Genomic DNA, 27,457 nt, shown 5'->3' on the forward strand with positions numbered 1-27,457 from the left:
AACCCCCATTGCAAATCAGGTTTATTATCAAAATTTACAGGCTTTCAGCTGTTTGCAATGAGCAAATCAAACAAAAGCAATTGAAGTAGCTCAACGCAACAGATGCCGCAGACCAAGCCACTGCCAGTCACAGTAAACAAGGCTGGCGATATGGACGTAATGGTTGCAGAAGGCAGCTTTGATTGTCACAGGATTATTGAGATAATATATATGAAGTTTTAGATCAACCTTCTGCACCCCCGATTTATTTTTTTTACTACAATTCCCATCAGCCCTAACCAACATGGCCAATGGTCTGGGGTGATGGGAGTTGTAGTCCAACAGCATATGGAGGGCAACAGGTTATGGGAGGCAGTGCAGGATCAAAGCTGAGTATTGTGATTAGTTCTAGATGTGAGTTTATTAGGATTTTAACAATTCCAAACAGTCAACATGAATCTCCTAGCCTGTCTTTGTATTTCGTCCTATTAAAATCCATGTACGTGAGAATCCAGTCATCATTTGAGATGGCAGACATATCTGCCGTTACCATGAGGCTGTCCAGTGACACCTTATCAGTCTTTCTCTGGCTAGTTGTCACATTAGCATGACCCTCCAAGACATTTTGGAGGGGCGGAGGATTGCGTGTCACAGCTAGCAGACGTTGTAGGATTCACAGTGTCAATTACAGAGAGGGGAGGTGGATGAGCTGAGCACTCTGGGAATTGTGCTAGACCACAGCTGTTTTCGCCAAGCTTCTGGTAGACACCATGTCAAAGAACTCAGTGTTGTATTTTTCTAAATCCCATCTGATGAAACTGCCACAAGGCTGGCCTTCAAAGAGGCTATGGAGTTGTAAATGGCTATGTCTTGACATGTATGATCAGATTTCAAAGCGAAGCACAGGACTAATGGCCAATTAGAACTGTTCCCTTTGGACATGGGCTCGCCCAAGCGATCATGTTTAATGAAACTTTAGAAGCTGAGGATTCTCCAAGCGGCTCTTTCTGTCTTCTCAGAGCTGTAGTGTTGACATTCTAAAACATCTTATTGTTCCATTTGTGAGGGAAGGTGTCACAAAGCCAGTAACTGATCAACTTAAAAGAAAACTTTTCTAAAATTCAGACCCAACCTGGGAATGACTTTCGCACATGAGTACAGAAGTAGATTTACCTTTCCACGTTGACCACTGTATTCACGGTTCCTGTTAACTTCCTTCCCACATGAAAAAGAACACCTCACTGTACGTGACCATGGTGGTGGTTGATATCGGCACCTTTCCCCATACAGATATGGGGCAACCAATCAGGGGAAGCATGTCCACACCCTTTTGGGGTTCTGTCTTTTGGATGTGGCAGCTACTTTGTGTTGTGCCACTCCACCAAGGTAGCCATTTTGTAATATGCCATGCTTCCACAGCAGCCATTTTGTGACTTGCACCCACAGCATTTTCTCAGACTAATGTACCTGCAGCGCTGGCGCAAAAAGGTTGCAAGCCCCTGAGGACGTAAGCCCCACTGAACACAGTGGGTCTGATGTCTGTGTAAACATGTGTATTGTTAAGCAGAATGCATATGAAAAAGCAATACAGGCAACTCCCAATTTACGTGGGCGTTACGTTCCGTGCCTCCGCACATGAAACCAAAATTGTGTATCTTGGGAGCACCCTGGAGGGGCACAGCTGGCAAACTATAGCTCCCAGACGTCTTTGGCGGAAGCCATGTCACAGAGACTAAAGCCCCATCTGTACTAGACATTTAAAGCAGTATTGTGTCACTTCAAACAGTCATGGCTTCAGGGTGCTGAGAGTTGCTAGGAGATTTGCTACTCTCCTCACAGAATTACAGTTCTCAGAGTGGTTTAACAGGCAGTCCCTTCTTTCCCCGGGAACGATGGGACTTCTATACAACTCTCATCACGCTTCACAAACTACAGTACCCAGCATAGGTGCCATCTCACGCGGAAGATTGTGGGTGCCCGCAATGAAGGGCTTCAACTTTGCCCATTGATTTTGTGGGGGCTCAGCCCCACAAGTATATTATTGTGGGTGCTGAAGCACCCATGGCCCCAGTAGCACCCAGGATTCCATGGGGGAAGCTGTAACTGTTTAAAGTGGTATGGTACTGCTTTAAATGTATAGTGCAGGCAGGGACTGAGAGAGAACTTCAAGTTCTCACTGCGGCTCAAGGAAACGGTGACAATTTTACACTGTCCATGACCACGCCACAGTCCCAGGCTTTTCGGAGGTTCCCCGTTGTCCCTGCTGTATGCATGCAGTCTAACGCCCACGCTTGGCAGGGCTTTGGGCCACGCATAGAACTTCCATTACAAAAGTGTGAAAAGTGCTACCAGGTGATTCTTTCTGCTTGTTCTAGGATTTGTTCGGTTTTTCTTAATATCAAAAGCAACGATCCTCGGAGTGTGTCACCGGTCTTTAGAGAGTAGGCTGATCACGTGACTTCTACTTTCTGTTTCCAGCTGCCACATAACATTAAAAGAAACTAACACTTAATGCTTTCCTTAATATTACTTTCCATATTTCTCCAGAGTTGCCATGGGAATATTAGGTGATCACGACTAGAAGAGAAAGTGATCTAAGAGGAAACCATTTCCCTATCTAGCCATTATTCATCATAATTAAATAGCAGAAAACTACTTTCGCTGCAACTGGCGTGGACCCACTTACCCCCTCCCTCACTTTCCTTTTTTACTTTACCATTTGTTCATTTTTAAAAAATCCGAGCCTCAACTCTTGATAGAGAGTATGGGCTCGAATTTTATATACTGCTTACATTACAGAACAGGTGGGGAACAATTTTCCAATCTGAGGGCTGTGTTTTGTGCCATCTTCTGGGGCCACATATCAGTGGAGGGCAGGGCCGGAAGCAAGGGTGCGTGGAGTGAGGAACGTACAGCTTATCTTCGTACAGTAGGCTAGTTCCTCCACCACATGCCCATCTTCATCCTCCACCCAGGCAATCAAAACAGCTTATCAGAATTTGAGGGCACATTTCAGTCAGGCAGATTGGGACCAGGGTGGCGCTGTGGGTTAAACCACAGAGCCTAGGACTTGCCGATCAGAAGGTCGGCGGTTCGAATCCCTGCGACAGGGTGAGCTCCTGTTGCTCGGTCCCTGCTCCTGCCAACCTGGTAGTTCGAAAGCACGTCAAAGTGCAAGTAGATAAATAGGTACCGCTCTGGCAGGAAGGTAAACGGCGTTTCCGTGCACTGCTCTGGTTCGTCAGAAGCAGCTTAGTCATGCTGGCCACATGACCCGGAAGCTGTACGCCGGCACCCTTGGCCAATAAAGTGAGATGAGCGCTGCAACCCCAGAGTCGGTCACGACTGGACCTAATGGTCAGAGGTCCCTTTACCTTTACCTTCAGTCAGGCAAAAACACGGTGCAAAATAGGGCCAGTAGCTTGGGGGAGGGTTTTGAGGGCCTGATAAAACAGGCCTGGAGGGGTTGCATTTGCCTGAGACTTCCCACCCTTGCATTAGGGAAAGGATTTATAGACTACGCTCCTAGGAACACTGGGATTTTCCAGCAGCTGCTCAGGGGGTCCTGTGTATGAAGATTAGTAATGGATTACCAGCTTCCTGCAAGATACCCCCACAATCCAGGTGTATGTGTGAAGGCTCACTTATATGGAATCAGGCCAGCTAGATAATAGGGGAATGGTGCATGTGAATAGCTGCTTGGAATGCAATTTCCCTACCCAATGCACCAGCTGGATGTGGTCAGAGATTTGTGTCTATTGGTGGTTTGAAACTGGGGAGGGAAGATGGAAGTCCATCCGCATAACAGCTGATTGGCACTTTCCAGAATTGCATGCTGGTCTACTTGCACAGTGCTGGTGATTGCACATAGAAAGATATGAGGTGGCTTATTCACCTTTACAAATCTTTCTCTAAAATGGTGGCCTCAGGCTTGTGGGGGGGACCCAGCTTATAGTTTTTCATGTGCATCTCTATTTATCTGTCTGCGCTTTGGGTGGGGAACCTGAGAGTGGCCTTCAAAATGTGCATTTATGTGCGGGAGAAAAATGGAGAGGGGTATTGAATAGAGAGGGGAGCTATGCAATGCTGTAAACTGTCTGCCTCTGCCAAACTGGTCACAGCCACTGATCGACTCTTCCCAACAGCCTTTCATAGTAAAAGCTTTCTACTCCTGATCTACAGACACACATATGTACAGCCAAAAGATAAAAGAAAGTGCTTCTTCGCACGGCGCATAGTTAGACTGTGGAACTCGATCCCATAGGAGGTAGTGATGGCCACCAACCTAAAGGTAAAGGTAAAGGGACCCCTGACCATTAGGTCCAGTTGTTGCTGACCTTGCTTTATTGCTGACCTCGCTTTATTATGGCGCTCATCTCGCTTTATTGGCCGAGGGAGCCAGAGTACAGCTTCCGGGTCATGTGGCCAGCATGACTAAGCCGCTTCTGGCGAACCAGAGCAGCGCACGGAAATGCCGTTTACCTTCCTGCTGGAGTGGCACCTATTTATCTACTTGCACTTTGACGTGCTTTCGAACTGCTAGGTTGGCAGGAGCAGGGACTGAGCAATGGGAGCTCACCCCGTTGTGGGGATTCAAACCACCAACCTTCTGATCGGCAAGGCCTAGGCTCTGTGGAAGTTGATCCCATAGGAGGTAGTGACGGCCACCAACCTAGCTGGCTTTAAAAGAGGATTAGACAAATTCATGGAGGAAAGGGCTACCAATGGCTATTAGGCGTGATGGCGGTGCGGTGCCTCCAACAGCTGGAGGCAGCAGTGCTTCTGAATACCTGTTTCGGCAAACCACAGGAGGGGAGAGTGCTCTTGTGCTGATCACTGTGAGAACAGGATGCTGGACTAGATGGGCCATTGGCCTGACCCAGCACAGTCTTCTTACGCTCTTCTATACCTTCAGAGACAGTGAATCCCACGCCAGGAACTGTTTCCCCATTTCACCTGTTGTTTGTATAAAACCAGTTTCAGTACAGTGGTACCTCAGGTTACATATAATTCAGGTTACATACGCTTCAGGTTACAGACTCCGCTAACACAGAAATAGTACCTTGGGTTAAGAACTTTGCTTCAGGATGAGAACAGAAATAGTGCTCTGGCGGCACGGCAGCAGCAGGAGGCCCCATTAGCTAAAGTGGTGCTTCAGGTTAAGAACGGACCTCCGGAACAAATTACCGGTAAGTACTTAACCCAAGCTATCACTGTACTTTTTACATGCTGCAGCCTTAAGTCATATTTTGCAGGAATTCTCCAACAACTGCTTAAGTATCTTGACTGAACTTCCTTGCCCTTTCTTTCAGCTGTGCATGCTAGATCTTATCTTTCACAGAAGACAATCTCTCTCTCTCTCTCTCTCTCTCTCTCTCTCTCTCTCTCTCTCTTGGGAAACGGAAGGTGGCTTTATCCCAGGTCTTCAAATTGTATTGGTGGCCTCTTTCGGGTTGCCTAAAGGCCACCACCAGCGTGCTGTTGTCAACAATGGACCATACCATAAACACACGTTTCGAAAGCTACACAGATTTCATTCTGAGCGATAACAGCATGCAGAAAAGCAAGTGGCTCATGCCTCTCCAACCCATTGTGCTGTATCACCCAACAAAAAAATCTCTCAAGCTTATCTCTGCAGATAAGAATCAGTTTAAGCCACATGCACCAAATGCAAGCTTAGGCTGAATCCTGTTTTTGCAGTTTGACCTTTAAGGCACTGCAGCAGTAGACCAAATAAGTCTTTGAGAAATGCCATCTTTTAAAACATGCAGATGTTTTCAACACAAAGCCAAAGCAGCACCTGCAATGCTTTCAAAAAGTGTTAGTGAACCTTGATGATTTTTTTTAAGGGGATTTTCTTCAGATAACCAAAGCTTCTGAGTGCACAGTGATGCTATATGCTGTTTTGTAGCACTATATACAGTGGTACTTTTTAGCCCCGGTTGAGAAAGAGCCCTGAGGCTTCTCTGAGCTAAATGGCATTCAAACCACCACACACATGTGAGATTAAGAGGGAGAGACCTTCTCACTGAAAAAAGAACATAAGAACACGTGCAGAGGAAGACAACCGAGATGATCAAGAGTCTGGAAGCCCAGTCTTGTGAGGAGACTGAGAAGTGATACAATAGCCATCTTCAAATATTTAAAGGGCTGTCTACATGGAAGATGGGGCACGCTTGCTTTCTGCTGCTCCAGAGGGTAGGACCCAAACCTATGGATTCAAATTACAAGAACAGAGATTCCAACTAAACATAAGAAATAACTTTCCGGTGGTAGGAACTGTTCAATAGTGGAATGGGGAAGGTGGGCGACTTTCCTTCATTGGAGGTTTTCAACCAGAGACTGGATGTTGGGAAAGATTGAGGGCACAAGGAGAAGGGGACGACAGAGGATGAGATGGTTGGACAGTGTTCTCGAAGCTACTAACATGAGTCTGAGCAAACTGTGGGAGGCAGTGGAAGACAGGAGTGCCTGGCATGCTCTGGTCCATGGGGTCACGAAGAATCAGACACGACTAAACGACTAAAAACAACAACAACTGGATTGCTTGGGGTTCTTTCCAACTCTACAAGAGTATGATTCTATAATACTAATCAGAGCCTGCTGGATCAGGCCAGCGGCCCATCTGATTCACAATCATGTTGTCATAGTGGCCAACCAGATGCCACATGCAACTTTAGTTCTAGAGTGATCTCCTTAGAGAGGCTCATGCGGGGTCCCCTCTGTATTCTCTTCCCCCGTTTCATTTTTTAATATGAAAAAAAAAAATCATCATACATATATTTTATTGATTTTTAAAAGGAAACAAACTAAGCCTGCACTTAATAGAACATCCGCAGCGTTAATTCTGCAGAATTGAATACAACTTGAATTGTATTTCAAAAGGAATTAACCTCAATATTCTTTATTGTGCCAAGTGAAGAGTTGCAGGGGTTTTTAAAGTCTCCATGCTAGCTGGGACTGATGGAAGCTGCAGTCCAAAGCAGGTAGGTAAAGGCCGGATTAAGAGAGAGGAGCGTACCAAGGCGGGGAGGGGGTGGTTGCTGAGGCTTGTTTTGCAGGATCACAATGGGAGCTTAGAAAGAAGGCGATGTCTGATTATGTGTGTGCGCAGACAATTATTTCTGTAAAGTACCCGAGCAACTTCCTCCTTTACTGCTACTGTGGCAGTAACCTCAATCCAGCTCTGGCAGCTTGACAACTATACAAGCAAAATGATGTGGTGGGGAGGAGGAAAATAGCCTTACACACTCAGTTTTCCTAATTTCACATAGCAGCTGCTTCCTCTAGTTCCAGAAAAGCCAAGGGAGTAGTGAAACTGAGCACACGAGCTCACGAGCAGAAGACCTGCAACTCAGTGGTCCAGGGCATCTTCTTTGCATGCCGAAGGTCCCAAATTTAACCCCTGGCATCTCCAGGTGGGATTGCAAAGGACGTTGCACCTTAGAGAACTCTTGCCAGTCCATGTAGACAATACTGAGCTAGATGGACCACTGGTCTGGCCAAGTATAAGGCAGATTCTTATGCTCCTGTGGCCCTCTAGATCACAGACTCATAGAGCTGGAAGGGACCCTGAGGATAATCCTAGCCCAACCCCTGCAATGCAGGAATGAATATGCAGCTGTCCCATGACGTTATCAGCACCATGCTTTAATCAACTGAGCTTTCCAGGATGTTGCTGTCTTACAGTTCCCACCATCCCTGATAGTTGGTAAGTTGGGAGTCTTCACAACATCTGTAGGGCCATTGGTTAGCCACCCTTGGCTTACAGAGGGAGAGGTTGCCTTGCATTGTTTGTCTTGCTTTTTAAAGAGCCCAGTATACCTGAAGGAGTGTCTCCACCCCATCTGAGGGCTTTCTGGTGGTTCCCTCCCTGTGAGAAGTGAGGTTACAGGAAGCCAGGAAGAGGCGCCCGCCCTGTGGAACGCCCTTCCATGAGATGTCAAGGAAATAAATCTGACTTTTAGAAGACATCTAAAGGCAGTCCTGTTTAGGGAAGTTTTTAATGTTTGAAGTTCTATTCTGTTTTTAGTCCTTTGTTGGGAGCCGCCCAGAGTAGCTGGGGAAACCCAGCCAGATGGGCGGGGTATAAATAATAAAATTATTATTATTATTATTATTAACTACATGGAGACACCTATAAATACATCTCTACCTATACATAAGTATCCTGCTAGATCAGGAGCCTATCTAGGTCAGCATCCTGTTTCTAAGGACCAGCAAGATGCCTCTGTGAAGACAAGAGCAAGACAAGAAGAACAGAGAGCATCCTTTCACATACTGAATAAAAAGTTTCAAACAATTCTAGAACACCTCAAGAAGAAGAAAAGATCTTCGTCATGGGCGCTATCCCTTTAATGGTGCAACTGGGTAATTTTGGACTCTGGGCTTACAAGGGTAGTCATTCTTTAGATAGCAACGTGTTCACCAGCTTCAAACGTGCTAAGATAGTCTTGCTGTGTTCAGAGGCCCTGGGTTTCTGTCCCAAAGTCCTGTCCGGGTGGTTCGACCGATCCCATAAACTCCTCCAATAAATCACATATAAACAGCAGCACTGATGGAACTAGTTTTTTGGAGTACTGATCGAAGGTGCTGCAGAACCAGCTTCATTAAGGGACCAAAGCACGAAACAAAGACGAAGAAGAGGAGATTGTAGTGGTATACCATATTTTTTGCTCTATAGGACGCACCCGGCCATAGGACGCACCTTGTTTTAGAGGGGGAGAACAAGAAAAAAAATTCTCCCCCTCTCTGCTCAGCACCCCTTCAGCAAAGCGGCAGGAGAAACGGAGCCCCTTCCATTTCTCCTCCTGCTTGGCTGGCTGAAGGGGCGCTGTGCAGCTCTCCCTCTCTGCTGAAGCCAGGAGAGTCTTGCTTTCCCGGCTTCAGCAAAAGGAACCCAAAGCCTCCGGAGCGCAGTGGGAACTCGCACTGCGCTCCGAAGGCTTCAGATGGCTATCCCTGAAGCCTGGAGAGTGAGAGGGGTCGGTGCGCACCGACCCCTCTCGCTCTCTAGGCTTCAGCGAAAGCAACACGAAGTCTCCAGAGCGCGGAGGGAGCGCTCCCTCTGCGCTTCGGAGGCTTCGCGTTGCTATCGCTGAAGCCAAGGAGCCTGCATTCGCTCCATAGGACGCACACACATTTCCCCTTAATTTTTGGAGGGGGAAAAGTGTGTCCTATAGAGCGAAAAATACGGTATAATTACACGGAAGTCTTCTATGCTATCACCTCAATTTCTCTAAAAATGTACTATTTGTATGTCGCTTCTAATACAATTGCTTCGACACACACAGCTTAGAAGTTTGCCCTTGGAATCTAGGAACTGAAGTCCATCGGTCACAATTAAAAACAACACCAGCAGTGTTTCTACCGGACTGGCTTGTGGCACTGCAAAAGTTATGATTTGAGGAAGGATGGCAAGCGTGCTTGGAGTGGGTGGATGGTTTCTTCCTTTTTTCTCCTCCTCCTCCTGTTGCTTTGATTCTCTGGCTGGCCGAGTTCATTTGCATGACTGTTTCATGCTTCTGTCAGCACACGCTCACGTCTGCGATAATTTAATGCCACCGCTGGATGAATTGACAACGTGCTATCAGTGTAGGAAAGTATTTAATACTGCTGGCCGCTCGCTGCCGTGTTATCATAAGGCGGGTTGGCAGCATGCCTGGGAGCTCTCACCACTGGAAAAGTCTGATCGTTTAATAAACATAAATAAATATGGTGTTCCATTAAGCTGGAAGGAATAAAGGTTTATTGGCTGGTTTAAAGAGCCTGGACAGGTCATTTCCACATCACTTCGGATTTTAGCCTGCTAGCCCTCGGGACTTCACCGAGAGCTGAAACTTACCCTTTGGCTACTGCCCTGCACATTTTCAGTCTGACCTAATGGTTCTCTGCGGCTGCAGAAAGCACCATGTGCGCATCACAGAGAGATAAAGAAAAGAGCATTAGAGCAACACCACATGCACTTCTGTACTAAAGGGCAGCCTGTGGTCATGCAAATCTGCCTGTCTGTTAAGATCATAATCGGAAACTTTTTCCAGGTGACCCTGCCGTCCAAGGTCAGGTGGGTGGTGACTGAGTGGACTGATTGGTTGTCCTGCCTCATCTCAATCAGGGTGGGGGACCTGTGGTCTTCCAAATGCTGCTAGACTACAAATCCCATCGTCTTTAATATTTGGCTGTGCTGGGCGGTGCTGATGGAAGCCTAACAAGATACAGAGGGGCACAGGTTCCTCAGACGTGTCCTAAATGCCTTTCCTGCTTTCATCTGCTGATGAACCTCATTTCCCTAGCAATTTTTATTTTCATCATCTTACTGCTGGGTTTTGTTGTTGTTGTTGGCACCTGTCTGTCTCGAGGGACAATGGAGTGAAGTCAGACTGCTGGGGAATCACAGCACCTGCTGTGACTGCAGGGACCAGTAAAACTGCAGTAAAGCATTAAAATATTTTATTTCATCAAATAAACTTTATGTACGTGGCTCTATTTGTATTTAGGTTCTTGCTCTTTGTCATACAATTCCTTGCTCTCCCCACGCTTTCTATGCACGCTTACACCCTAAAACACCCACAGAATCTACAGCGGAGCTCTTTTGACCAGGAAACCGAATAACGTAAACTAAGCCATAACAAGAGATCTATTTAGAAACCGAAGTTTCGCCCACCCGCCCCACCCAATAATTTTTGTTGTTGTTTCTTTCTTTCTTTCTACAGAACATCCCTCCGCAGGGCCCGACAAGAGGCACACAGCAGGTTGCTGTTACCAAAACCTACAGCAGAAAACACCCAGAGATCAAAATCGTCAAAAGGCACCAAACCAAAGAAATCTATGAACAGAAAAAATATATAGAAACAGTAAGTCAGTTCTAGTAAGCCAGAAGATTTCAAATGCCAGCAAGACCCTTCTGCTATTTTTGCTTTTATTTGTATAAACGATAAAGCACTACCAGTCAGCTGATAAAAGAAGCCTTGCTCTTCTTTTCTCTTGCGAAACTGAAGTTTGTGTGCGTGTGCACATAAGATACAGTATAAAAGAATAGACTTTGTACGAGAGAGAGAAGCGTTGGAGCCCTGTGAGAGACACACCTACACCCCAGGAAATCTCTTTTTGCTGTGTAGGTGGAAGCACCGAGATGTGTTATCTCTAAAAGAGCAGTTTTGGGGAAACCTCCATCATCTTGTCATGCAGATAACAGTTCACAATCTTTCAGACAGAGCTGAGGGGATGGAAACTCAACAGTGACAACAGAAAGACACCTGTATGAAAAATGGAAAATGCCATCTCACACATCTCTGTTCTTAAATAGCAACATGTTATATGCCAGAGCTTCGAAAGAGCAATGCCTGTCATTAATGCCTTAAGACTTAGCACTCAAGTGAAATTTCACTCTAGTCAACGTAGCCAATGCATCATTAACCAATTGAGCAAAGGGATCTCATTGCAAGGTTTTAAAAATACGTATCTCTAAGTACCTTGAGTACTTCTTCAAATATTTACTTATTTACAATCCTATTAGTTCAGAATGGCCCAAAACAGCTTCAGGACGTAACAAAGCCACGTTTTTAAAAACCTTTTCTCCCCACCCGTCGTCTCGGTCTGCCTGATCTGTATAGCTGCCATGAAAAATACACTTCATTCCCCCCACAACATAACATCACATATTGCAAAATACATGTCCTTTTCCGCACAAAGATTAATGTTCGCACAGGAAAGTGTAAGACATAAAGCAAACTTGAGAGGTCATCTACCCTTTATTTTAGAGCTTTTCTGCATGATCACTCCCAGACAAAGGGAGACGGCCACCAGGAATGTATTTATTGAGCTCAGACTCCCCCACTCTCAGCTGCTTCCATGTGGTTCCCAGGCAAGTATCCTGTACAGGCAGCGTGCAGGGGCCAGACCTGCTAAGTTTCAGCAATGGAACGGTACAAACAGAATCTGCAACAAAATGTTGCGGTCTGGAGTGCTCCTGCTCAGGAACCCAGCCGCCAAGACCCTCTTCCAGAACATTCCAATTTTTATTTTGTACTTCTCTCACTCTCGGGGTTCCAACAAGCCTCTGATTCCCAAAGCCATTTCACTAACAATGGTATGTTCCACATGTTCAATTAACTGTTGTGTAGTTAAAATAGTTGCCCGATGCTGCTATTATTGCAGCGCCATCAATATATACATGTAACAATGCACCTTTCGTGCTTCATAAAAGGTTAGGTGCCTGGTTCCAAGACACTTAAAATCTAAAAGAATGAGGAACGTAATGAAGGGAAGGACAGAAGTGGGGAAATCTTACTGTAGGCCAACCATAGGTTAGAATTCTTATGTTGTCCATACATGTTATGCCTTAGTATCGAGTTTGTTCGTATTTGAATAAGATAGCTTTGTGGGTTCTCCTAGAATGGTTTGGAGAGTTCAAGCCTCTTACAAGCTTAGCACTGATGGGAATAAGAGGTGAGGTCCTCTTGTGGGAGGGGGTTATTGCTTTTCTTTTCTTTATTATGTATTTTGTGTCTTTGTATTTTTATGTCGTGAACTGCCCGGTGATCTTCGGATTAAGGGCGGTATACAAATTTAATAAATAAATGAAATAAAGTAAAGATAACTCCCTCTTTTGTGTGTGTGCGTGTGTGTGTGATGTCATTTGACTATACAGTGTTACCTTGGTTCTCAAAGTTAATCCGTTCCGGAAGTCCGTTCTAAAACCAAAGTGTTCCAAAACCAAGGCGCACTTTCCCATAGAAAGTAATGCAAAACAGATTAATCCGTTCCAGACTTTGAAAAACAACCTCTAAAAACAGCAATTTAACATGAATCTTACTATCCAACAAGACCATTGATCTATAAAATGAAAGCAATAATGTACTGTACTATAGAATAAATAAGACAGTAAGAATTTGTCAAGAATGTACAACTTGCTGTTGAAATGGAATACACAGGATGAAACGGTCAAATCAGCAATGATTAAATGGGCACAGGACATTGGACATGATATTATGTTTGCTGACTGGGAACAGTTATGGACCACCGGAATGAAGTTTACGGCATGTAATGCCCTAAGAGAGAATATTATGAAAATGATTTATAGGTGGCACATGACCCCAGTCAAGCTTGCAAAAATCTATCATTTGCCCAATAATAAATGCTGGAAATGTAATGAAACTGAAGGTACTTTCTATCACCTTTGGTGGACGTGCCCAAGGATTAAGGCCTTCTGGGAAATGATTTATAATGAAATTAAGAAGGTGCTTAAGTGTACCTTTTATAAGAAACCAGAGGCTTTTCTCCTGGGCATGGTAGGCCAATTGGTGTCAAAGAAAGATAGGACGTTTTTTATGTATGCTACAACAGCAGCAAGAGTTCTACTAGCAAAGTATTGGAAGACACAAGAACTACCCACACTGGAAGAGTGGCAGACGAAGGTGATCGACTACATGGGACTGGCAGAGATGACGGGCAGAATCCGTGACCAAGGGAAAGAGACGGTGGAAGAAGATTGGAAGAAATTCAAATTTTATCTTAAAAATTCTTGTAAAATTAGTGAGTGTTAAAATGTCATGAGTAAAGCATAGCAGATTTGCAGAGATAAATGATTGGATAAGAGGAAAGAAAAGGGTTTAAAGAAAGGAATTTATAAGTAATTTAGATCAGGGGTTGCTGAAAAAATTTAAAATAGGGATGCAGAAAAGGGAGGCATGGGGAAGTCGTTGAAATTGGGTACATGAAAAAATTTATGAAATTATACATGTTTTTATGTTTGTTTGTTTGTGTTTGTTGTTTGTAGTGTCTTATAATATATGTTGAAAAGTCAATAAAATTTTTATTAAAAAAAATAAAAATAGAATAAATAAGACAGTATTGTAGATGATAAAAATTAAAATTAACTTTTTTCCTTACCTGCACTGATGACAGTCATTGTTCGGATGAGGGGCTTTTATCCATTTCCGCAGTCACACAATCAATCAATCAGTAGCTGAACTGGGTTCCACACAGTCACAAAAGCAAATTACCAGTAACCGAAAAACCCTCAAAAACAAAAATGCAAAATAAACAGCAAAAACAAAAGCGACAACTGAATCCGTTCTGGAAGTCCGTTTGACCTCTGAAATGTTCAAAAGCCAAGGTGTGGCTTCTGATTGGTGCAGGCGCCATGGAAACAATAGCCAACAGCCGCACCTGATGTTTGGCTTCCGAAAAACATTCGAAAACCGGAACACTTACTTTGGCGTTTGGGAACCAAGGTGTTTGAGTACCAAGGTACCACTGTATACGGATCTGCTCTGCACTCAGACAATAAGTTCGCTACAGTGGTACTTCAGGTTAAGAACTTAATTCGTTCAGGAGGTCCATTCTTAACCTGAAACTGTTCTTAACTTGAGGTACCACTTTAGCTAGGCCTCCCGCTGCCGCTGCGGTGCAATTTCTGTTCTCATCCTGAAGCAAATTCTTGACCTGAGGTACTATTTCTGGGTTAGCGGAGTCTGTAACCTGAAGCGTCTGTAACCCGAGGTACAGCGGGGAACCTCTTTCATCCCACGGCCATATTCCCTTGCAGACGACCTTCCAGGAACCATATTCCAATGGTGCCTGAGGGGAAACTAGGTGGCGCAGTGGATGGGACCATTGCCTTTCTACAGTGGGCGACACTTCAGCCACACAAAAGCCAGAAGATTCTGCACACCCAAACCTCCCTCCAGCCCCCAACTAAGAGGCATTAAAACACTTCAAGGACACATTTCCTGCCCGGCCCAAGCACCTGCGGAGGGTGTGGAGCAGGGTCACTGAGGGATGTGGCTTAGGCAGTCCTGCAGGCTAGGCAGAAGACACTTGGGTCTGTGGCTCCCCACGCCTGATTAAGTATATTGGGTTATGTACGTGCAGAGTAGACCATCCTGTGGGTAAGGTCTCACAGTCGGTACAATTATAAGGCAGCATGGAGTCGTGGTTAGAATGCTGGTTTGGTTTAGGGAGACCTATGTTCAAGTCCTGGGGCGCGAGTGGCGCTGTGGGTTAAACCACAGAGCCTAGGACTTGCCGATCAGAAGGTCGGCGGTTTGAATCCCCGTGACGGGGTGAGCTCCCATTGCTCGGTCCCTGCTCCTGCCAACCTAGCAGTTCGAAAGCATGTCAAAGTGCAAGTAGATAAATAGGTACCACTCCAGTGGGAAGGTAAACGGCGTTTCCGTCCGCTGCTCTAGTTGGCCATAAGCGGCTTAGTCATGCTGGCCACATGACCCGGAAGCTGTACGCCGGCTCCCTCTGCCAATAAAGCGAGATGAGCGCCACGACCCCAGAGTCGTCTGCGACTGGACCTAACGGTAAGGGGTCCCTTTACCGTTACCTTATGTTCAAGTCCACCACTGAGCCCTGAAGCATGCTAGGAGAGTCTCCATCTGCAAACTTAGCCTATCTCACAGACTGCTAAGACCCTACCTAATTTATAGACCTAATAGGTATCTAAAGCCATTTGCACATAACAAAATATTTATTTTATCAAAGTAATGGTTGAACTGAAATACAATTAAGAAGTATATCAATAGTGAAATAATTATTAAGCTCTAACTTAAAATGATTTTTTTATTCATAACAAACTTAATAATGCAAACACATTGGCATTTGGCAATAACTAAAGTTCCTTTAGAAGCACAATTTACAAAGACTCATAGTCTAGTCTCTAGAAACTTGCTATAACATGAAATAATACTAGGTGTAAATATATGATGCAAACTACTTATAAATAGCAGAATGTAGGCACCCTATATATAGAAATGAGTAAACCTGTGCTATTTTAGGGAGCAGGTGAGCAGGCAGGGTCGGGTCCATTACTTAATGACAGGAGCCCACACAACACAAAACACTGTTGCTGTATGTAGGTTTTATTTTATTTGTTTTTTATCTCATATTTTGGAAATAGCTTGTTTAGCTTATATGTAAATCCGGCACTGGGTCTAGTGCCAAGGGTCTTCTGGCGAGAAGTGAGGTTACAGGGAACCAGGCAGAGGGCCTTCTCGGTAGTGGCACCCGCCCTGTGCAAAACCCTCCCATCAGATATCAAGGAAAACAACAACTACAGTCATACCTTGGGTTACAGATGCTTCAGGTTGCTTTTTTTTGGGTTACAGACCCGCCGAAAACCGGAAGTACTGGAACAGGTTACTTCTGGGTTTTGGGGGTCGCACATGCGCAGAAGTGCTAAATCGCTCTTTGCACATGCGCAGAAGCACCGAATCGCAATCCGCATGTGCGCAGACATGCCGCTGCGGGTTGCAAACGCTGCGGGTTGCGAACGTGCAGCCCACACAGATCACGTTCGCAACCAGAGTGTCCACTGTATCTGACTTTTAGAAAACATCTGAAGGCAGCCCTGTTTAGGGAAGTTTTTAATGTTTGATGTTTTATCGTGTTTTTAATGTTCTGCTGGGAGCTGCCCAGAGTGGCCGGGGAGGCCAGGCCAGATGGGCGAGGTATCTTAAAAATTATTATTGTTGTTGTTGTTGTTGTTGTTGTTGTTGTTGTTGTTGTTGTTATTAGGATGAAAGTGGGTGGAACCACGTATGCCAAGTTAACCTCTTTTGCAGCACTCCAGCCATTTCCTCAAGGCACACAACATGGTACAGCTATATGCCGAACTGTTCACCCGACACCTATTTACGCTTAAAGCGTTCTGAAGTGTTGACAATATTAAGAGATGCTTCTTCGCAAGGAGGGAGGCAAAGAGTTCTCATAAGCATCTGCCTGGCCAGGACTTGGATGAGTGAAGCACAAAGTAAATATTCTTTTTCTTCTTTTCTGCATTGGCAAAACAGAAAATGTGTGTGTGTGTTTTTGTCAGCTACGAAAAACAGTTTTTCTCTAGCAGATCATCGGCTCCACTGTCAATCTTGGCACAGCCTACTGGGCACCCAGATGTTTCGTATCAAGTCTGAAGAACTTCCATATGAAAAGAAGTCCGCCTTGCTGTATAGGCAACACCTGATTGCACTAAAGAGTAATCTGAGATTAATTTGCCAGAAAATGTCGAGAAGAGTACCAGATGCAGTTAGTGGTTCCCATAAATCACACGAACTTCATTTAAAACACAAATGTGATTCCAAATAAAAGTATCAGGCAAGATACATATTTATTTATTCTAAAAAATAAAAAGGTTCTACCAAGACAGGCCTTCAAGGTGATTTACAAGGCATTTTTAAACAACACGAACATACACACTAAACTAACTTCAGGGCTGATCCAAGACAGTTTTCTGCCTAAGGCAGAATACCAAACTGTGTCCCTCTCCCCAAGTCATGGGGTACTGTAATCAAGTTAGTTTGGCACCTGAAACAGAAAATCCCACAAGAGCCTCTCTCTGGGAGTATAAATACAACAATATTATATTGGACTTACTAACATGATACTCAAGAGCAGCTGCTACTGTCTACCAAATGGTAGGGATGGCCCGGGATGGCTAGTTTAAACAAAGCAACCAAAATGCTATGCTAGACAGATTTAATGGACTGAACATTTCTTTCTATCAAGGTATTGCTACTAGGGCTATCAAACCACTTGAGAATTTTGAGACTGCAATCCTATGCACTTACTTGGGAGCAAGCCCCATCGAACTCAGTGGAACTTACTTCTGAGGAAACATCCATAGGCTCTGGCTGTGCAAGTTGATTAACTGTGCAACCTTTTTAACAGCTTTAACTGATAGTGAAATAAAATGCATGAACTAGGATAGAATCATAATATGCAACAGCAAATACAGTAATACTATCATGAGGAACTGAATGCGCCCACTGAATTAAACGTGGTAAAAATAAAATTTCAGTATAAAGAATTGGGTCATATAATATAACAGTGCAATGTAAAAGAAAGGGATGTCAACGTTTTTAAAAAGTGTTTGCAATTTACGGTATATCATGCTCTGTTCACACATTAAGCTCTTGGGCTGTGGGCTAGTTACTGTCAGAATGTTGACTTGCACCTGTATTAACAACTGCTAATCTTACAAAAAAGTTTATATTACAATGTGATAATGTACAGCTGGATTCTGGCCTCTATAGTTTTATGATCAGTCTTCAATTAAATGGGTACACAATGGAATCCTCTCCTGCTATGATGAGGTAAATTGGGAAAGCAAAAGCAGTTTCTCTTAGTAAGTCCTCGGTTTCTTACAGCACAACCATCATACCGCCTTGTTAAACAAAAATGCTATAGTAATCATGCTATCACCAGTTAATTCTGTTGTGAAAGATTTAGGCAGCAGTCCTATACATACTTACCTGGAAATCCCACTGAGCTTGGTAAGACTTGCTTCTGAGCAGATAAGTGTTGTGGAATCTTTTTCAGTCTGAGGCTTCCCTGGGTAGGGCAGGATGCAAAGGAGGCTAGAATAATGGATGTGACTCTGCCCTTTGTACAGCAGATTACACCCCAGCCATTCAAAAAGACAGACGTTTCTACAAACATACAAATACACCTCCATCCTGTTTTCAGGCAAGCAAGCAGCATCATCCCTGTTCAAACACCTATTATCGTATATCCTAAAGGCAATCTTAATACTCCGGGTACCAATCTTGGTGAAACAAAAGTGGCCACACATACCTGTCCAATAACACCGAAAAAGTATGGGTGGGGGATGACACAGCAAAATGAGGACTGGGTATCCTCTATGGGCATAAACTGCTAGCTGACTGTGTGAGTGAGGACAGAAAATAAGAGAGTATGAGGAATGGAATTTTTGGAGACCTGAACACTTGTATTCAACACTGCAACATTTTGTTGCAGAGTCTTAAATAAGGACAACATTCCAAAAGTCTAATGAAGTGGACTCCAGTCATGAACTGTTTATGTCATAAAAACTCTGTTACTCTTTTTAACACTTATCTAGGTACAAGTCCCAATTAATTCAGTGGGGCAAACCTCTGAGTAGATATGAGTAGGATGTGCTGCAAGGTATCTAAATACTACTTGTTTTGCTGCAACAGACTAGTGTGGCTACCCTTCTAGGTGACACTATTGAAGAAAGCTTTTTTTTTAAGCTTGCAAAATGAAAAAGGCACACCTAGTTATTAGGAACCATCAGTAACTGAAGTCAAGCTTCACCCGCAGAATGAACTTTGTCTAAGCTTAAGAAAAGAATAGAGGCCTGCAATGAGGCATTTTTGAAAAACTTATTGTTTGCCACCCTCTTGTGGAAATGAAGGAAATTTGAACTTGTGTGAGAAAATGAGAGACTATTGATACATAATTATCAAAAAAATAAAACAAACAGCAATATCAGCAACAAAAACTAAGGAATGTAGTGTGGCCTAAGTGTTCATCTTGTTGGCCAAGATGTCCAAATCAGCTTCGATTGTACAACCTGAATTTGCCAGTATGTGATCAAATTGCACTTGAAAACACTGAGCACTGCAAATTATCTCACTAACACTTAAAAGAGCACTTGCCTGTCTTCTTCTCCCGCTGCCTTCATAAGGACTGCAGCCTTATTTCCCTAGTTTCCAAGGTAGGCCTGACCATTAAACAGTGTGAGGCAGCTGATCTTGGTCGTCCTGTAAATGTTTTGGGTTTTTAGTTTATTAAAAACATGTATCTTTACTTTCACAACAACACCCCTTCATGGATCACTGCCTTGCCGTGGCGAAGGGGCTTGAAGAACTCAGAGAAGCTATGAACTACGCCGAGCAGGGCACACAAGATGAACAGGTCATAGTGGAGAGTTTTGACCAAACGTGATCCACCTGGAGGAGGAACCGGCAAGCGACTCCAGTATCCTTGCCAAGAAAACTCCATGGACAAAGACAACAGGCATATAAAAGTTATGACGCTGGAAGATGAGCCCCTCAGGTCGGAAGGCGTCCAACATGCTACTGGGGAAGAGCGGAGGGCAAGTACAAGTAGATCCAGAGCTGATGAAGCGGCTGGGCCAAAGCCGAAAGGACGCTCAGTTGCGGATATGCCTGGAAGCGAAAGGAAAGTCCAATGCTGTAAAGAAAAATATTGCATAGGAACCTGGAATGTAAGAACCATGAACCTGGGTAAGTTGGAGGTGGTCAAAAATGAGATGGCAAGAATAAATATTGACATCCTGGGCATCAGTGAACTAAAATGGACGGGAATGGGCGAATTCAGTTCGGATGACCATCACATCTACTACTGTGGGCAAGAAACCCGTAAAAGAAATGGAGTGGCCCTCATAGTCAACAAAAGAGTGGCGAAAGCTGTACTGGGATGCAATCTCAAAAATGATAGAATGATCTCGATACGAATCCAAGGCAGACCTTTTAACATCACAGTAATCCAAGTTTATGCACCAACTACTGGCGCTGAAGAAACTGAAATTGACCAATTCTATGAAGACTTACAACACCTTATAGAAGTGACACCAAAGAAGGATGTTCTTCTCATTATAGGGGATTGGAATGCTAAAGTAGGGAATCAAGAGATAAAAGGAACAACTGGCAAGTTTGGCCTTGGAGATCAAAACGAAGCAGGGCAAAGGCTAATAGAATTCTGTCAAGAGAACAAGCTGGTCATCACAAACACGCTTTTCCAACAACACAAGAGACGACTCTACACATGGACATCACCAGATGGGCAGCATCGAAATCAGATTGATTATATTCTCTGCAGCCAAAGATGGAGAAGCGCTATACAGTCAGCAAAAACAAGACCTGGAGCTGACTGTGGCTCAGATCATCAGCTTCTTATAGCAAAATTCAAGCTTAAACTGAAGAAAGTAGGAAAAACCACTGGGCCGGTAAGATACAATCTAAGTCAAATCCCTTATGAATACACAGTGGAAGTGAGGAACAGGTTTAAGGATTTAGATTTGGTGGACAGAGTGCCTGAAGAACTATGGATGGAGGCTCGTAACATTGTACAGGAGGCAGCAACGAAAACCATCCCAATGAAAAGGAAATGCAAGAAAGCAAGGTGGCTGTCCAACGAGGCCTTACAAATAGCGGAGTAGAGAAGGCAAGCAAAATGCGAGGGAGATAGTGAAAGATACAGGAAATTGAATGCAGATTTCCAAAGAATAGCAAGGAGAGACAAGAAGGTCTTCTTAAACGAGCAATGCAAACAAATAGAGGAAAACAACAGAATGGGAAGAACCAGAGATCTGTTCAAGAAAATTGGAGATATGAAAGGAACATTTCATACAAAGATTACCATAATAAAGGACAAAAGTGGTAAGGACCTAACAGAAGCAGAAGACATCAAGAAGAGGTGGCAAGAATACACAGAGGAATTATACCAGAAAGATATGGATGTCTGGTACACCCCAGGTAGTGTGGCTGCTGACCTTGAGCCAGACATCCTGGAAAGTGAAGTCAAATGGGCCTTAGAAAGCACTGCAAATAACAAGGCCAGTGGAAGTGATGGTATTCCAGCTGAACTATTTAAAATTTTAAAAGATGATGCTGTTAAGGTGCTACACTCAATATGCCAGCAAATTTGGAAAACTCAGCAGTGGCCAGAAGATTGGAGAAGATCAGTCTACATCCCAATCCCAAAGAAGGGCAGTGCCAAAGAATGCTCCAACTACCGCACAATTGCACTCATTTCACATGCTAGCAAGGTTATGCTTAAAATTCTACAAGGAAGGCTCAAGCAGTATGTGGATCGAGAACTCCCAGAAGTGCAAGCTGGATTTAGAAGAGGCAGAGATCAAATTGCAAACATGCGCTGGATTATGGAGAAAGCTAGAGAGTTCCAGAAAGACATCTACTTCTGCTTCATTGACTATGCAAAAGCCTTTGACTGTGTCGACCACAGCAAACTATGGCAAGTTCTTAAAGAAATGGGAGTGCCTGATCACCTCATCTGTCTCCTGAGAAATCTCTATGTGGGACAAGAAGCTACAGTTAGAACTGGATATGGAACAACTGATTGGTTCAAAATTGGGAAAGGAGTACGACAAGGCTGTATATTGTCTCCCTGCTTATTTAACTTATATGCAGAATTCATCATGTGAAAGGCTGGGCTGGATGAATCCCAAGCTGGAATTAAGATTGCCGGAAGATCATACATTTTTGACAAATTCTTAGTACTGGATTCTAACAGTTCAGTCTCTAATTTTGATTTTTCCACCTGGAAGCCTATTTTTCTGTCTAGTTTAAACACTTCATTTATTTGGTGATAATGTAACCAATCTCTCACCTTCCCTTTTAATTTTTCAAAACTCTGCAATCTCAGTTTGTCCCCTTCCTTTTCCAAAATTTCCCAATATCTTGGCCATTTCGACTCCATATTTAGCTTTTTAACTGCCTTAGCTTCCATTGGTGATAACCATCTTGGAGTCTTATTTTCCAGCAAGTCCTTATATTTAACCCAGACATTCAGCAGTGCTTTTCTGACAATATGGTTTTTGAAACTTTTATGCGCTTTAACCTTGTCATACCACAAATATGCATGCCACCCAAAAATATTGTTAAATCCTTCCAGATCCAAAATGTCTGTGTTTTCAAGAAGCAGCCATTCTTTTAGCCAGCAGAAAGCTGCCGCTTCATAGTACAATTTAAAGTCTGGCAGGGCAAACCCCCCTCTTTCCTTTGAATCCGTTAATATCTTAAATTTTATTCTGGGCTTCTTGCCCTGCCAGACAAATTTAGATATATCTTTCTGCCACTTCTTGAAACAGTCCATTTTATCCATTATTTGTAATGTTTGAAACAAAAACAACATTCTTGGCAAAACATTCATCTTTATAACTGCAATTCGACCTAACAAGGAAAGCTTCAAGTTTGACCATATTTCTAGATCTTTTTTCACTTCTGTCCAAGTTTTTTCATAATTGTCTTTAAATAAATTCACATTCTTAGCTGTCATATTCACACCCAAATATTTCACTTTTTTAGCCACAGTCAACCCCGTCTCATTCTGAAACCTTTCTTTTTCAATCTGTGTTAGATTTTTCTCCAATACCTTAGTCTTTAACTTATTCAATTTAAATCCTGCCAATTGACCAAACTCTTGGATTATTTCCAAAACTCTTTTCGTGCTAGCTTCTGGCTCCTGTAATGTAAGTACCAGGTCATCTGCAAATGCTCTCAATTTGTATTGTTTGACTCCGACCTGAATGCCTTTAACCAACTGGTCCCTCCTGATCATATTAAGCAAAACCTCAAGGACCGATATAAAAAGTAATGGGGAAATAGGGCACCCCTGTCGTGTCCCTTTTTCAATCTTAAACTCTTCTGTTACAACATTATTTACAATTAATTTTGCTTTCTGTTCAGAATATATTGCACCTATACCATTTTCAAACCCTTGGCCTACCCCCATCCCCCGGAGGTTCTTCAACATAAAACTCCAAGAAATGTTGTCAAAGGCTTTCTCGGCATCCACAAATATCAAAACAGCCTTAGTGTTTATATTCACTTCCAGCTTCTCCAAAATGTCAATTATATTCCTTACATTATCCGACAAGTGCCTTTTCGGGAGAAAGCCCGCTTGGTCCCCATGAATCTCCTCCATCAAAACTCTTTTCAGTCTCTTTGCTAAAACATCAGCAAAGATTTTGTAATCCACATTTAGTAAGGAGATGGGTCGGTAGTTCTTAAGTTGGGTCTTTTCAGTCTCTGTCTTTGGTATAAGTGTAATGTAGGCCTCTCTCCACGTATCGGGTGCCCTTTTCCCCTTCATAATCTCATTACAGACTTCCTTCAAAGGTTGTATAAGTCCTTCCTTCAAAACTTTGTAGTATTTGGAAGTCAGTCCATCCGGTCCAGGTGATTTGCCCAACGTCATGTTTTGAATGGCATCTTCTATTTCCTGTATTGATATCTCCTGATTCAAAATTGTCTTACTTTCCTGCGAGATCTTTTTCAGCCCATTTTTCTCGAGGAATTGTTGTATATCTGTTTCATTCTGCGGCCCTTGTGTATACAATTGTCTAAAGTAGTTCTGAAAACAATTCCTAATTTCTACTGGGTTGCATATGTTCTTTCCTTCCACTTCTAAGTTTGTTACCGTGTTGAGTTTTTGTCTCTTCTTTATTTGCCAAGCCAATAACTTGCCACATTTATCTGCAGATTCAAAAGACTTCTGTCTCATTTGTTTAATTTTCCATTCTATTTCTTGATTCATCAGTTCCATATATTGTGTTTGGTACAATTTAATTTCTCTTAGAATCTCTTGCGATTTTGGCTTCAATCTTAATTTCCTTTCCCCTTCTTTTATCTTATCCAGAATTTTCTCCTTCCTCTCATTTTGCTTTCTTCTCTTTAATGTATTTTGTTGTATCAAAAACCCTCTCATCACGGCTTTGCTTGCGTCCCATACTATTCTTTTTTCTACTTTAGTCCTTAGATTAATTTCAAAATAATCTTTCAGGGTTTTTTGGGCCTTTTTACAGATCTCCTCGTCTCTAAATAAGGTGTCATTCATTCTCCATCTGAAAGAGCCAGTTGTTGTTTGCTTCATCACCATCTTTACTGCATTATGGTCGGAGAGAGTTTTTGGGCAGATTTCCACTTTCTTTATATTCGACGCCATACCGCTAGTCACCCAAATTTGGTCGATCCTAGTCCATGTCAATTTGGCTTCAGAAAAGAAGGTTCCCTCTCTCTCTAGTGGGTGTTTTGTTCTCCAAATGTCAATCAAATCCATATTGTCAGTCATTTCAAAAAAGGTTTTTGGTAGTCTTCCATCTTTTGTGACTACCTGTCTTTGTGCTTTGTCCATATTTGTCCATATTTGTTGAAACTACTCCATTCATGTCTCCCATCATAATCAGTTTATAGTCCATATAGTCCGTTAAAGTCTCATGCAACTTCTTAAAGAATTCTGTTTTCCCTTCATTTGGTGCATACACCCCCACTATCAGAAATTTTTCTCCTTGAAATTGAATTTCAATTGCCAAATATCTTCCTTGGTCATCTTTAAAAATTAGAGACTGAACTGTTAGAATCCAGTACTAAGAATTTGTCAAAAATGTATGATCTGCTGCTGAAATGGAATACACAAGATGAAATGGTAAAATCAAGTATGATTAAATGGGCTCAGGACATTGGTCATAACATCATGTTTGCTGATTGGGAAAAGTTGTGGACCACCGGGTTGAAGTTTACGGCGTGTAACGCCTTAAGAGAAAATATAATGAAAATGATTTATAGGTGGTACATAACCCCAGTCAAGCTTGCAAAGATCTATCACTTGCCTGATAATAAATGTTGGAAATGTAAAGAAAAGGAAGGTACATTCTTTCACCTCTGGTGGACGTGCCCGAAGATTAAGGCATTCTGGGAAATGATTTATAACGAACTGAAAAAGGTATTTAAATATACTTTCCCCAAGAAACCAGAGGCCTTTCTCTTGGGTATTGTCGACCAGGGGGTGTTAAAGACAGATACAACTTTTTTCATGTATGCTACAACAGCAGCTAGAATACTTATTGCAAAGTACTGGAAGACACAGGATCTACCCACACTGGAAGAATGGCAGATGAAGGTGATGGACTATATGAACTTGGCAGAGATGACGAGCAGAATCCGAGACCAGGGAAGAGAAGCGGCGGAAGAAGAATGGAAAAAGTTCAAGGACTACTTAAAGAAATATTATAAAATTGGAGACAGTTAGAATGATGTTGGATTAAAACAAATGGTTACTATCAGTAATGGTTATGACAAAGAGAATAAGGGTGATTAGCATAAATTTATAATAAAATAAGGCAAGATTTCGCTGAATAACTGTAAGAATTTGGAATACAGAAACGGGAAGTAAGAGGAGGTCGAGGAAGTAAGGTTTAGAAATTGGGTTATGAAATGGTACTTGTTTTATGTTTTATTATTGTTGAATGTTTGTTCATGTATGTTTTGTTTCTGTTATATAAAAAATTGTTCAATAAAAATATTATTAAAAAAAAAAAATAAATAAGATTGCCGGAAGAAATATCAACAACCTCAGATATGCAGATGACACAACCTTGATGGCAGAGTGCAAAATATGGTCTGAAGCTCAACATCAAAAAAACGAAGATCATGGCCACTGGTCCCATCACCTCCTGGCAAATAGAAGGGGAAGAAATGGAGGCAGTGAGAGATTTTACTTTCTTGGGCTCCATGATCACTGCAGATGGTGACAGCAGCCACGAAATTAAAAGACGCCTGCTTCTTGGGAGAAGGGCAATGACAGGCCTAGACAGCATCTTGAGAAGTAGAGACATCACCTTGCCAACAAAGGTCCGTATAGTTAAAGCCATGGTTTTCCCAGTAGTGATGTATGGAAGTGAGAGCTGGACCATAAAGAAGGCTGATCGCCGAAGAATTGATGCTTTTGAATTATGGTGCTGGAGAAGACTCTTGAGAGTCCCATGGACTGCAAGAAGATCAAACGCATCCATTCTAAAGGAAATCAGCCCTGAGTGCTCACTGGAAGGACAGATCGTGAAGCTGAGGCTCCAGTACTTTGGCCACCTCATGAGAAGAGAAGACTCCCTGGAGAAGACACTGATGCTGGGAAAGATGGAGGGCACAAGGAGAAGGGGGCGACAGAGGACGAGATGGTTGAATAGTGTTTACGAGGTTACCAGCATGAGTTTGACCAAACTGCGGGAGGTAGTGGAGGACAGAGGTGCCTGGCGTGCTCTGGTCCATGGGGTCACGAAGAGTCGGACACGACTAAACGACTAAACAACAATAACATCTTTACTTTCAGAGATAGGTGATTTGTGATAATTTCTGCCGTGGGTGCCAGTATAACTAGTAGCACAATCCTCGCCAAGTCTGCTCAGAGCCAGTGTGGTGTAGTGGTTAGAGCGATGGACTAGGACCTGGGAGAGCAAGGTTCAAATCAGCCCCCTGGTCAGTTCACGGTAACCTTCCTCACAGGGTTGTTGCGGCGGATTAAATGAGAAAGGAGAGAACCATGCCACGCCACTTTTGAGCTGCTTGGAAGAAAAGGTGGGATAGAGATACAGTAAGCAAATAAAATTAAATAAAGCAAGTGAGGTGTTATGTACCGAGTTGAATAGGATCCAAAATGCAGCAGTCTGATTGGTCCTAGAACAATAGGATTCAGAATGCAGCAGTCTGATTGGTCCGCAGGAGCCACCCAATCCAGCTCCTGATGGAAGTGAATCCACAACCTGATTGGCCTAAGGAGAATCCCGGAATTAGCCAATCACGTGCAGCCCATTGTGTAAATAATGTATATAAAGCAGATACTTTGGGGAAACTTTCATTCCTCCTCACCACTATGAGCTGAATAAAGAGCATGAAATCCACTCTTGACTCCGAGTATATTTCATGAGGCCTGTTGAATTCCAGGGAAGTAGCGATAGGATTGCAGACTTATTTGGCCAACTTTTGTTTCCTGCTACTGTGATAGGAAACTACGAAGGTGAATAAGGCTAGCTTAGCGTTTAATAGGGTGGTATACAAATAATTGGGACACGGGTGGCGCTGTGGGTTAAACCACGGAGTCTAGGGCTTGGCGATCAGAAGGTCGGCAGGTCAAATCCCCGCGACGGGGTGAGCTCCCATTGCTCGGTCCCTGC

The 27,457-nt window shown here is 43.2% G+C and overlaps 1 protein-coding gene across 3 annotated transcripts in view; it reads right to left on the reverse strand.

Moving 5' to 3' along the window:
- BCL2L11 (BCL2 like 11) overlaps positions 1–27,457 on the reverse strand; it is a 94,609-nt gene that overhangs the window by 66,637 nt on the left and 515 nt on the right. For 2 of the 3 annotated variants that reach the window (XM_053383481.1, XM_053383476.1), the window contains exon 2: positions 18,237–19,508. The exons of the other annotated variant lie outside the window; for it this stretch is intronic. The gene's annotated coding sequence lies outside the window, so the exon portion shown is untranslated. The remainder of the gene's footprint in view (positions 1–18,236; positions 19,509–27,457) is intronic. 3 annotated transcript variants of the gene reach the window in all.

The sequence above is a fragment of the Podarcis raffonei genome, chromosome 3, assembly GCF_027172205.1.
Source record: "Podarcis raffonei isolate rPodRaf1 chromosome 3, rPodRaf1.pri, whole genome shotgun sequence".
Taxonomy (NCBI): Eukaryota; Metazoa; Chordata; class Lepidosauria; order Squamata; family Lacertidae; genus Podarcis; species Podarcis raffonei.